Source organism: Suricata suricatta, chromosome 12 (genome assembly GCF_006229205.1).
Source record: "Suricata suricatta isolate VVHF042 chromosome 12, meerkat_22Aug2017_6uvM2_HiC, whole genome shotgun sequence".
Taxonomy (NCBI): Eukaryota; Metazoa; Chordata; class Mammalia; order Carnivora; family Herpestidae; genus Suricata; species Suricata suricatta.
In genome coordinates, this window is record NC_043711.1 from 83,116,942 (window position 1) to 83,130,274 (window position 13,333).

General features: G+C 37.7%; 1 protein-coding gene and 1 pseudogene across 5 annotated transcripts in view; both read right to left on the reverse strand.

The window, feature by feature from the left end:
- Positions 1–13,333, reverse strand: part of NCOA6 (nuclear receptor coactivator 6) — an 89,531-nt gene that overhangs the window by 69,874 nt on the left and 6,324 nt on the right. The gene's annotated exons all lie outside the window — the stretch shown is intronic.
- LOC115272973 lies at positions 7,355–8,396 on the reverse strand (annotated as a pseudogene).

Consider the following 13,333-nt stretch of genomic DNA (forward strand, 5'->3'; position numbering starts at 1 on the left):
ACTTTTTGTGGGAAAAGAGTAGAAAAATATTTTATATACATCTGTATTAAAAATAAAATAAAATAATCTAGGGGTGCCTGAGTGGCTCAGTCAGTTAAGCAACTGACTCTTGATTTTGGCTCAGATCATGATCTCACAGTTCACGAGACAGCTCTGCATTGGGCTACACACAGTCAACGTGGAGCCTACTTGGGAAACTCTCTCTCTCTCTCTCTCTCTCTCTCTCTCTCTCTCTTTCTTCTTCTTCTTCTCTCTCTGCCTCTTCCCTACTCACATTCCCTCTGACAAAAAACAAACAAAAACAAACAAAAAAATCCCTAGAAGGAAATTAAAAAAAAAGTAAAAATTGTTAGCTTCAAGGCAAACTTAAGGAAAAAAAAAATCACATTGTACCAGAAGGCAAGAAAGCACTCAGACCAATAGGGAGCAAGTCACAAGGACCCAGAAGCCAGTTTAAGGGGTTTTCACTGGCAAATTTGGGACAACTTAAGTATCAAAAAGAATTAATGACTAAATGGATTATAATACCATGAATAGATAAGAACCCATAAATACATAATAGCTCAGAGAGTAAAACAATTGCTCAGAAAGTCACCATTAGGAGTAATTATGACATCAATTCCTTACTCCAAAGATTGATAATTAAAGAAAAAGAATGAAGCAAGAAATTTACTTTGTCTTTTAAGAAGCATTCATCCTTTGTAAAGAGGGAAAGCCCTCTTTTACATTAGAATGCTAGTTAATAAATGCAGAAGGAAAGAATTTTTGAAATCACCATTGTGTAACCTCCAATGAAGTAAGTGATTCCGGCAAGATGATCAAAGGATACTAAAAATCATCTGGTGAAAACTATTGAAGAACAGAAGATTCTCATGGTGCAAACGGATTATTACACAGATTACCTCCGAATTGCAAAGAGAAAACAAGTTATCTTTACAATGGAAAGATATGACATTCACCAGCTTAACCTGGTGATCAAATCCAGTAACAATTGCAGTGAGACCTTTATTTATGACTTCTGATGTGATTTTACCTGAAAAACCAGTCATCATCTATGATGATGATTACCAAAAATGCCTAACCTAGGTCTAAACAAGTCTTTAAACCTAATTTCTCCTTTATAGGAAATTCAGGAGATAGAGCAACAAGTACAAATACACGAAGAAGTATTTGATTCCATGAAGAAAGAATCAGATCTAAAATGTGTGGCTTGCTACAACCAAATTGATCTGGTCTCTTCAAAACCCAAAATCTTTTTTTTTTAAGTTTTTTTATGTCTTTATTTTATTTTGAGAAACAGAGACAAAGAGCAAGCAGGGGAGGGGCAGAGAGATTGGGAGACACAGAATCCGAACCAGACTGTGCGATCATGACCTGAGCCGAAGTTGGACGCTTAACCGACTGGGCCACCCAGGCACCCCCAAAATCCAAAATCTTAAGGGAAGAGATGGGGGAAGACACAGTTCTTGTAAGGATGCAGGTCTGATTCAGGTTTCCCCTCTGACCTTGAAGGCCAGCTAACACCATTAACATTTCTGGGGGCGGGCCTAAAGATGGAGGTTAAGACTAGTCACGCCCTACCTGAGGGTTCTGGGTCCACTCTGTAATTGGTTAAAGTTACTGTCAATGATGTGATGCTATATTGATTGGACCCCTGTACCTGTGTCACAATTTCCTGTAACTCCCCCTTCCCAGACTCATAAAAGGCCCTGCCCCGCCATGTTCGGGGCTCGCTCCACATGTATCCAGTGTGTTGTTGAAGTCTGTGAGCCCGAGTTTAGGCTGGCCGGGCCTAAATTCGTAATAAAGCCCTTTGCTTTTGCATGCATGCTTCGGCCTCCCTGGCGGTCTCTGGTTTTTGGGGGCGATATTAAAATCTGGGTACAACATTCTCAATTAAATGACTTAAGAAATATGACCACCAAATGCAATGCATGAATGTTACTTAGACCCACTTTGAAGAAAACATCTGTAAAATTATTGTTAGACAGTCAGGAAAAATGGAATGTGAATTAACAGAAGATATTAGGGCATTTTAAAAAGCATTCTTGGGTGTGGTAATATTATTTGTGATTATATAGCAAATGCCCTTATTCTTAGGAGATGCATGCTAAAGTATTTAGAGATGAAATACTCATAATGTCTGCAACTTATTTTCAAAGTATTCAGCAAAGATAGGTAGGTAGGCAGATAATGTAAATATAGCAAACTATTATCACTGTATTATTCTTTCAACTTTTCTGTAAAGTTTTTTTTTATTAAAAAAGTTATGGGGGAAATAAATAAAAAACAAAAAACAAAAAACAAACAAAAAAAAAGTTATGGGGAGAGGGGTATAAATAAATCCTGGGAGCTGAGGGTGGAATCAAGACTTTTCACGGTATATCTTTTTTATAATGTTTTGATTTCTGAACCATGTGCATGCATTATGTATTTAAAAAAAAAGCCAGATACCTACTACCCTCGTAAACACTTAGCAGCAAGTATATTTCTACTCTTAGCCAATCTCAGACATCCAACAACAAAAATAGCCTCTGCTTTCTATCTCCTAGTTTTGAGGAGAGCTCCTCTGACCACATTTCCGAGTCATTTGACACTAAGGTTAAGAAACTGGACCACAGTGTTACCAGGTGCTGAGCCACTGTCGCCACCTTCAACAATATTCCCTTTGGCCAGTCTCCTACACTGGCTTCCCAGTATTTCCCCATCCCATTCCCTTTTCTCCAGGCTCTGCTGTCCTCCCAGTCTGTTCCTCCCCATCCACTCCCATCCCATCCCACAGCTGGCTCCTCCAGCAATGCTCTTATCACTGTCCTGGATGCCCTTGGTCACTTATTCTTAAGGCATACAAATCCATCAACTGTATTTCTCCCACCTCCACTGACTCACAAACTTGAAGTTTAAAAGCTAGAAAGGAATTTTCAGAATAATCAGTTCAACTCCCCCCAACTCTCAAAGGAAAAACCTGAAACATAGCAGTGGTATTGTGACTTGACTGAAATTATAGACTAAGACTGTCACAGGATAATGACTAGAGCCTGGTCTTTGAACTTCAAATTCAGTGCTTCTCCCACCATATCCCAGACTCTCTTCTCACCAGGGTTATTCTACCCTACTCATACATAGTACTCAATTAGCAGAAATATCAGAACCAAGTGATCTAGTTTATTTCAGGCCAATACCCACTAATTAGAATTGCCCCAACAACTCCAAAAAGTCTGAAGTCAGAATATCTGAGATCAAATGAGTATATGCCTTGAAAGAACTTCAGTAGCTCTCAATCTTGGCTACATATTATAATTATTTGGGAAACTTTAAAAAATAATTCCAGAGTCATATTATATCTGCACTGTGGCCTGAGCTTTGGGCACTCAAACGCTACCCAGGTGATTCTACTGTGCAAAGTTTAGAACCACATTTTTCATACATTATTTAATTTACCTTATATAAGGAAACTGACTCAGGTGGGGAATGTGGTTAACAATTTGCTCCAATGGGGTGACTGGGTGGCTAAGTCAGTTAAGCCTCTGACTCGATTTTGGCTCAGGTCATGCACAGCTTGTGGGTTTAAACTGTGTCGGGCTGTATACTGATAGCTTGTAGCCTGCTTGGGATTTTCTCTTTCCCTCTCTTTCTCTGCCCCATTCATGCTCGCTTACGTGCACTGCCTCCCTCTCAAAATTAATAAACATTTTAAAAAGAAAGAATTTGCTCCAAGAAAGTGATGAAGGAAAAACAAAAGCGTTTTCTTTTATATATTATAAATTTGGTTGTTTAATATTTTTTGTTTTTTTAACGTAACGCAAACCATATTGTTTGTGTGAAAATAAAACAAAACATTAACTATATAAAATTTAAAATTGAACTGTAACACCCTGTATTCCATCTTGGTTTTTTCTACATCCTTGGAATCACTTAAACCTTTCTTGGCTTCCATGTTGTCATTTAGAAAACGATGGGCTAACATTTTCCAGATCTAGGGACACTATGACTATTTTAATCCTTGGCTATTTGAATTCAATGTTTTTTAACAAACTTTTTAAATGTTTATTTTTGACAGAAAGAGAGAGAGAGAGAGAGTGAGCACATGAGTGGGGAAGGGGCAGAGAGGGCAACACAGAATCTAGAGTAGGCTCCAGGCTGTGAGCTGTCAGCACAGAGCCCAACCTCGGGGCTCTAATTCATGAACCATGAGATCATAACCTGAGCCAAAGTCTGTTGTTTAACCAACTGAGACACTCAGGTACCCCGACTTTAATGTTAATCATATTGCCCTGAGGAACTGGAAATTATTTGGTGCAAGACCTCTAACTCTTCCTTCTTCCACTAGTTGCTGTTCTCTACACTATTCTATCATCTTCCTCCTTTCAAAAAGTTAACCCAAGCTGGAAATTAAAAATGGAGACTACCTCAGGATGCCTGGGTGGCTCAGTCAGTTGAATGCCTAACTCTGGCTCAGGTCATGATCTCATGGTTTGTGGGTTCCGGCCCTCTTTCTGTCTCTGAACTGACAGCTCGGAACCTGGAGCCTGCTTCAGATTCTGTGTGTCTCTGTCTCTGCCCCTCCCCCTCTTGTGTATGCATGCTCTCTCTCTCAAAATTAAACATTAAAAAATAAAATAAAATAAAAATAAAATGAAGGCTATCCAACAATGCCTGGTTTAAGCATATCATTGCCTCCACCCTGATTTTTCATTGGTATTTTCATGGTCATACTTAAGGAAACACTGAGAGTCAGTTATTAAGAACATTTTTTAAATGTTTACTTATTTTTGAGAGAGAGAGAGAGAGAGAGAGAGAGAGAGAAAGGGAGCATGAGCAGGGGAGGGGCAAGGAAAGAGGGAGACAGAGAATCCAAAGCAGGTTTCAGGCTCTGAGCTGTCAACACAGAGCCTGACATGGGGCTCAAACCCACAAACCGTGAGATCATGACCTGAACTGAAGTCGGACGCTTAATCAACTGAGCCACCCAGATGCCCCAAATGCTTTTCAAAAAGTAGTCACTGAAAAGATCTATAAGGTATGAAATAAAGATGAACTATTACTAGTCATCATAGTCTTCATCAGAGTATGATGAACAATTTTGCTAATATGCTTTGTTTTTTAATTTAATGTGTTAACTACCCCCCCCACCATTGAAGGGTAAAGTTAGGACTAGCTCAAGGAGCATTTGTCTTTTCTAGATATCTCATATAATAGAAATCATATAATAACTGGTCTTTTGTGAACGGCCTTTTTCACTGAGGATAATATTTTTCAAGGTGTTGTAGCAAGTAACAGTATTTTTTAAATTACCAAATAACATCCCTTACCAAAAAAAAAATCACATTTATTTATCCATATATTCATCAGCTGAGACATTTGGGTTTCTACTTTTCACTATTATGAATAATGCTGTTATGAATATATGTATACAAGTTTCTGTGTGGATGTATTTTCATTTCTCTTGGATATATATATATATACACACATATACATACATATATACATATTTATATGCACATATACACACATGTATATACATACACACACATTTAGGAGTAAAATTTCTGGGTCACATATTTTCTATGTTTAATCTTTTGAGGAAAAATTTCCAAACTGTTTTACAAAGCAGTAACACCATTTTACATTCCCATCAGTAGTGTACAAGCGTTCCAATTTCTCTGCATCCTCCCCAGTACTTGTCATTACCTTTCTGAGTATAGCCATCCTAGTGAGTGTAAGGTGGTATCGCATGGTGGTTTTGATTTGCGTTTCCCTGATGCCAAATGGTGTTAAGCATATTTTCATGCTTATTTTCCATCTGGCACAATTTGGAGAAATATCCATTCAAATTCTTGGCCAGTTATTTTTTAATTTTTTAATGTTTTTTTACTATTGAGACAGAAAGAAACAGAACATGAGTAAGGGAGAGGCAGAGAAAGGGAGACACAGAATCCAAAGCAGGCTCCAGGCTCTGAGCGGACAGCACAGAGCCTAACACAGGGCTTGAACCCACAAACCATGAGAACATGACCTGAGCCGAACTCAGATGCTCCACCGACTGAGCCACCCAGGCGCCCCAATGCCAATTCTTAAAACTGGGATATTTGATTCTTTTTAATTGAGTTGTAAGGTTTTTTTTTTAAATTGACTTTGAGAGAGACAGAGACAGCACTAGTGGGGGAGGGGCAGACAGAGAGGAAGAGACAGAATCCCAAGCAGACTCTGCACTGCTAATTCTGAGATCATGACCTGAGCTGAAACCAAGAGTCAGATGCTTAACCAATGGTGCCACTCAGGCACCCACAAGAGTTCTTGATAGATATTTTTTCTTATCTTTAATATTTTATCATTCTTTTATTTTTACTGCAGTATAATTAACATATAATTAACATACAGTGTTTTATTAGTTTCAGGTGTACAATATAGTGATTCTATAATTGTATACATTACTCAGTGCTAATCAAAATAAGTGTACTTTTTTTTTCTTTTTAAATGTCAGATTTATTAAAGTATAATTTACATACAATAAAGTACAATTGGAGGAGTTTGACAAGTGCATAGTCTTGGAACCATCACCACATTGTAGATAAGTTACATCACTCCCCAAAACTTCCATCAGGCCCCTTTTCTATCTCCTTCCCCACCTCCCAGGCACAAAGAAGGTAATGAACAGTAACCTACTGGATAGTGAGTTCTTCCAGGTAGTTACCCAAAGAAACTAGGCATTTAAACCACCAAGCCCAAAATAAACCGGGGAAAAAGGACTTTAATGAAGCAATTGAACATGCCAGTTTGTGGCCTTGTGGCACGGGTTAGTAGGAACATTTAAACAGTCTGTTTCACAACTGCTGGGATTAAGTCCCCAAAAAGGCTACTTATACTAGAAAAATTATTTTTGCACAAATACACTTGCCCTAACAAATCTACTCTTTCAAGATTTCAAAAGGCTCCCTAGGCTAAAGAAACACTGCCCCATCGCACTGCTAGTCTTCTAAAGCCCACATAGCTTTGGGTTCATAAAGCTTCCTAAAGTGTTAGTTTTGCTAACAAAATTGGCAAGATAACTAAACATATAGGATTTGGTCTACACTTCGGTTCATTTCTTATGTCAAAGATAGAATACCAAAATAATTTTGGCAAATGAATACCCTCCCCAAATATCTTGTCACCTACTGTATTTGGAAGACTTTTATTGCTATATCTAATGTATTATTTATCAGGCTCCTCTAGACTGAAAAAATAAACACATTTATATAAAACAGTAGCTTGAACTGAATTTCCTAGGATATTTGCAAGTCATAGTCTAAATGAAGGCACTGTTGTGATGTTTGAAATTCAAATAACTTTTATTTAAATTGAACAAATTAAAACTGCATTTATAGTCAAAACCCTTTTGTTATGAAAATGTGTACTTCTAGGTTAAGGCAGAGAGATTCCTATGTTAACAAGACCAGATTTGACTTTGGACTTTATTCTTTAAACAAATTGTAAAGAATGGAGGAAAAAATATCTACATATGTATTGAGAGGTACAAATTTGGTGACAGAAGAGACTTAAGTACATGCTGGCATCTCAGAAGCAGTTCTCAAAGAGCTTAATTTTATTTTCTTGGATTTTAAGAATGCCTAAGATGCTTCTTCATCCTCGATCTTGGGAGCCAAATAGTACTTTAAGTGTCCCATATCTGCAATTTTATACTCTACAACAAGGGGTACATCTGCAGACATACTGAGTGTTACCATAGGAGACAGTGGAGTGGCTTTTGTAAAGAAGTTTAGGTATCTCAGTGCAAAAGTTAGCTGAACTGGCTCATTCATCTCTATGGTAACAGCTTCCTCCTCTTTATCGACATTACTTGTTTGTGACAACTTAATATTTCCATTTCCGAGTTCTCCGCTTGCAGAAAACTTCACTCCATCTTTTGCACAGGAAATAACAATAGCATCTCCAATATGACTGAGATCTCGGCATATACGTGCAAATTCACCAGAAGGCATCTTTACTACACAGCTATACTCTTGTTCTGGAATTCCAAGTTGTTCAACATCTAAATCCATTAACTTCATTTCATAGTCTGAAACCTTTTCTTGGTTTGGAGCTTCGAATACAAGTGCCAGGGTGTCCGCATTATCTTCAGCCCTTAGTGTAATGATGTCTTCATTGCCAGCACACTTTAGTATTTTAGACATGCTGGTTAGGTTCACACCCATGGCCAAGTTGTGGTCGCAGGGGTAGGTGTCGAAGCCCTCGGAACGGAGGGTGAGCTGCACCAGTGAGACATAGGAGGAGTCCATGCTCTGCAAGTTTTCGCCGCTGGAGCTTATTTCCCAGCAGGCCTCTTTGATGAGATCCTTAAGCTCCTCTAGCACCTTCTTCAGGATGGAGCCCTGGACCAAGCGCGCCTCGAACATGGTGGCAGAGTCGCAACGACGCGGCTACAGGCGAAGCTAAGAAGGAAGTTGTAGCCTGCTTGGGCGTCACAGGGTAAGAGCGAGCCGGCAAATGCAGAAGCGAAAGCCCGAGACCCAGGAAGATAACTACCAGCCCGCAGCTCCTGCAACCTTTTAATACCGCCGCGTCTGCGAGCGAGCACTCTCAGCCTCTCCAAAATAAGTGTACTCTTAATCCCCTTCACCTATTTCCCCCATTTCCCCCACCACCACCTCCCCTCTGGTAACCACCAGTTTGTTCTCTATAGTTAAGAGTCTGGTTTTTCATTTGTCTTTTTCTTTTTTCTTTCTTTTTTATTTTGGTTTATTTATTTTTGAGACAGAGAGAGACAGAGCATGAGTGGGGAAGGGGCAGAGAGAGAGAGGGAGACACAGAATCCAAAACAGGCTCCAGGCTCCGAGGTGCCAGCACAGAGCCTGGTGCGGGGCTCGAACCCATGGACCACAAGATCATGACTTGAGGTGAAGTCAGACACTCAGCCAAATGAGCTACCCAGGCGCCTCTCATTTGTCTCTTTTTTTCTTTGTTCACTTGTTTTGTTTCTTAAATTCCACATGAGTGAAATCATATGGTATTTGGTTTTCTCTTATTTGCTTAGCAGTATACCCTCTAGATTCATCTACATTGTTGCAAATGACAAGATTTCATTAATTTATGGCTGAGTAATATCTTTATCCATTCATCAACTGGGCTGCTTCCATAATTTGGCTATTGTAAATAATGCTATGATAAACACAGGGGTGCACATAGCTTTTAAAATTAGCATTCTTTGGGTAAATACCCAGTAGTGGAATTACTGGATCATATGAGAATTCTATTTTTAATCTTTTGAGGACTGCTATTGTTTTTCACAATGGCTACACCAGATTGCATTCCTACCAACAGTGCACAAGGGTTCCTTTTTGTCTACATCCTTGTCAATACTTGTTTCTTGTTTTTTATTTTAACCATTCTGACAGGTGTGAGGTCATTTCTCATTATGGTTTTGATTTGCATTTTCCTGATGATGAGTGATTTTGAGCATTTTTTCATGTGTCTGTTGGAGATCTGGCTGTCTTCTTTGGAGAAATATCTGTTAATGACTTCTGCCCATTTTTACACTGGATTATTTGTTTTTTTGTGTGTGTGTATTGAGTTGTATAAGTTCTTTATATATTTTGGATACTAACCTCTTATCAGATATGTTGTTTGCAAATATCGTCTCTCATTTAGTATGCTGTCTTTTTATTTTGTTGATTACTTCCTTTGCTGTGCAGAAGTTTTTTATTTTGATGTAGTCCTAATAGTTTATTTTTGCTTTTGTCTCCCCTGCCTTAGAAGATATATCTAGAAAGCTGTTGCTACAGCTGATATCAGAGAAATTATCCCCTGTGCTCTCTTCTAGGATTTTTATGGTTTCAGTCTCATGTTTAGGTCTTTAATCCATTTTAAGGTTATTTTTGTGTATGGTGAAAGAAAGTGGGACAGCTTCATTCTTTTGCATATAGCTGTCCAGTCTTCCCACCACCATTTGTTGAAGAGACTTTTTCCCATTGCATATTCTTGCCTCCTTTACTTTAATTAACCATATAATTGTGAGTTTATTTCTGGGCTCTTTATTCTGTTCTAATGTTTTATGTGTCTATTTTTGTGCCAGTACCACACTGGTTTAATTACTACAGCATTATAGTATACCTTGAAATTAAGGATTGTGATACCTCGTTTTGTTCTTCTTTTTCAAGACTCTTTGGCTATCCAGGGTCTCTTGGTTCCACACAAATTTTAGGATTTGTTCTAGTTCTGTGAAAAATGCCACTGGGTTTTGACAGGGATGTCTTAAATTTGTAGATTGCTTTAGGTAGTATGGACATTTTAACAATATTTGTTCTCCCAATCCATGATCATATAGTATCTTTCCATTTGTTTGTGTCATCTTCAATTTCTTTCATCAATGTTATTTAGTTTTCAGAATACTGGTCTCTCGCCTCCTTGGTTAATTTTATTCTTCTTGATGCAATTGTAATGGGATTATTTTCTTACTTTCTCTTTCTGCAACTTCATTATTAGTGTATAAAAATGCAATGAATTTCTAGATATTAACTTTGTATCCTACAACCTTACTGAATTCATTTATCAATTCTAGGACTTTTTTGGTGGAGTCTTGGGTTTTCTACATATAGTGTCATGCCATTTGTGAAGAGTGAAAGTTCTACTTCTTCGTTACCAATATGGATGTCTTTTATATCTTTTTCTTGTCTGATTGCTGTGGCTAGGACTTCCAGTATTATGTTGAATAGAAGTAGTGAGACATCCTTACCTTGTTCCTGATCTTAGTGGTAAAAGCTCTCAGTTTTTTAATATTGAGTGTGATTTTAGCTATGGGCTTTTCATGCATGTCCTTTATAATGCTGAGGCATATTCCCCTTAATCTTACTTTGTTGAAAGTTTTTATCAAAAGTGGATGCTGCACTTTGTCAAATGCTTCTTCTGTATCTACTGAAATGATCATATGGTTATCCCTTCTCTTGCTGATGTGATGTATCACAGTAACTGATTTACAAATACTGAACAACTCTTGCATCCCAGGAATAAATCTGACTTACTCATGGTGAATGAGTTTTTAAATATATTGTTGGATTTGGTTTGCTAATATATTTTTAAGTAATCTCCACATTTAACATGAGGCTTGAACTCACAACCCTGAGATCAAGAGTCATATGCTCTTCTAACTGAGCCAGGCAAGAACCCTTGCTAATATTTTGTAGAGGACTTTTGCATCCATGTTCATCAGAGATATTGGCCTGTAATTCTTTTTTTGTACTGTCTTTATCTGGCTTTGGGGTCAGGGTAATGATAGCTTCATAGAATGAATTTGGAAGTTTTCCTTCCTCTTATATGTTTTGGAATAGTTTGAGAAGGATATGTATTGACTTTTCTTTAAGTGTTACTAGAATTCACCTGAAGACATCAGATTCTAGACTTTTGTTTGTTGGACGTTTATTGATTCCTGATTCAATTTCATTGCTGGTAATCAGTCTGTTCAAAGTTTCTTTTTCTTTCTGATTCAGTTTTGGGAAATTCTATGTTTCTAGGAATTTATCCACTTCTTCTATGTTGTCCAGTTTGTTGGCACAAAATTTTTCATAATATTCTCTTATAATCCTTTGTATTTCTGTGGTGTCAGTTGTTATTTCTCATCTTTCATCTTTGATTTTGCTTATTTAAGTCTTCTCTCTCTCCTTTTATTTTTGGTGAGTCTGGCTAAAGGTTTTTTCAATTTTGATATCTTTTCAAAGAGCCAGCTCCTGGTTTCATTAATCTGTTTTATTGGGTTTTTTTCGTCTGTTTCATTTATTTCTGCTCTAATCTTTATTATTTATTTCCTTCTACTGGTTTGGGGTTTTGTTTCTTCTTTTTCTTGTTCTTTTGCAGATAAGGTTAGGTTGCTTATTTGAGATTTTTCTTGCTTCTTACAGCAGGCTTGTATTGCTATAAGTTTCCTTCTTAAAATAGCTTTTGCTGCATCCCAAACATTTTGAACCCTTGTATTTTCATTTTCATCTCTCTCCATATATTTTTTTATTTCCTCTTTGATATCTTGATTGACCATGATTGTTTAGTAGCATGTTATATAACTTTGTGCACTTGTGTTTCATAGCATTGTGGTCAGAAAAGATGCATGGTGGGGTGCCTTGGGTGGCATCCAACTTCAGCTCAGGTCATGATTTCATGTTTCATGGGTTCAAGTCCTGTGTTGGGCTCTGTGTTGATAGCTCAGAGCCTGGAGCCTGTTTCAGGTTCTCTATCTGACCCTCTCTCTTTGCGCCTCCCCAATTCACACTCTGTCTCTCTGTCTCTCTCAAAAATAAGCATTAAGGAAAAATAAGTATGAAAGTATATAAAGGTGTATTCATTATTTCAATTGTTTTAATTGTGTTTCCTAATGTTTAATTTCTTAAATATGTTTATGCACACATAAGGGAAAAGACAAAGGAAACCCAATAATAAGACATAATGCAATGAAAGATGGGCAAAAGATTTGAAGAGACACTTTACAACAAGGACACATAAAGATGCTCAACATTATCAGTCATCAGGAAAATGAAAATTAAAGCAACAAAGAAATAACACACCTACAATAATGGCTAAAATGAAAAGGATGAGCATATCGAATGTTGGCAAGGATGCAGAGCAACTGGAATGCTCATACTGGTGAGACTATAAAAATGTACAAACAAATTGGCAGTTTCTTTTAAAGTTAAGCATTTACTTATCATAAGATCCAGCAATCTAACTCCTATTTATCCCAAGTAAACAAAAACATGTCTATACAAAGACTTCCTATGAAGGTTCATAGCAACTCTATCTATATTAGCCTGAAACTGAAAATAAACTGGACATGGCCCAACTATCCACCAATTAGTAAATGGATAAACTGTAGTATAGCCATACAGTAGAATACTGCCCAATAATAAAAAGGATCAACTACTGTAAGAGTTATCTACCAGTCAAGAGAGGTGACTTTGTCCCCGAGTGTATAGGTGGTAATGTCTGGAGACATTTTTGATTGTTACAATCAAAGGAAGGGAGGGGAGTGCTACTGGCATCTAGTGGATAGAGGTCAGGGATGCTGCTAAATCTCCTGCAATGCACAGGACAGTCTGCATAACAAATTATCCAGCCCAAAATGTCCATAGCGCCAAGGCTTGAAAACTCTGAACTACTGAAATACACAACAGGGATGAATCTCAAAAACTTCACGGTGATCAAAAGAATCAAAACTTTTCTATGACATTTTAGAACAGGCAAAATGAACCCACAGCAACAGAAATCAGATAGGTACTGCCTAAAACTGGGGTGGGGATTGATTAAACAGGGGTACAAGGTAACTTTGGAGTGAAAATGTTCTATATCTTGA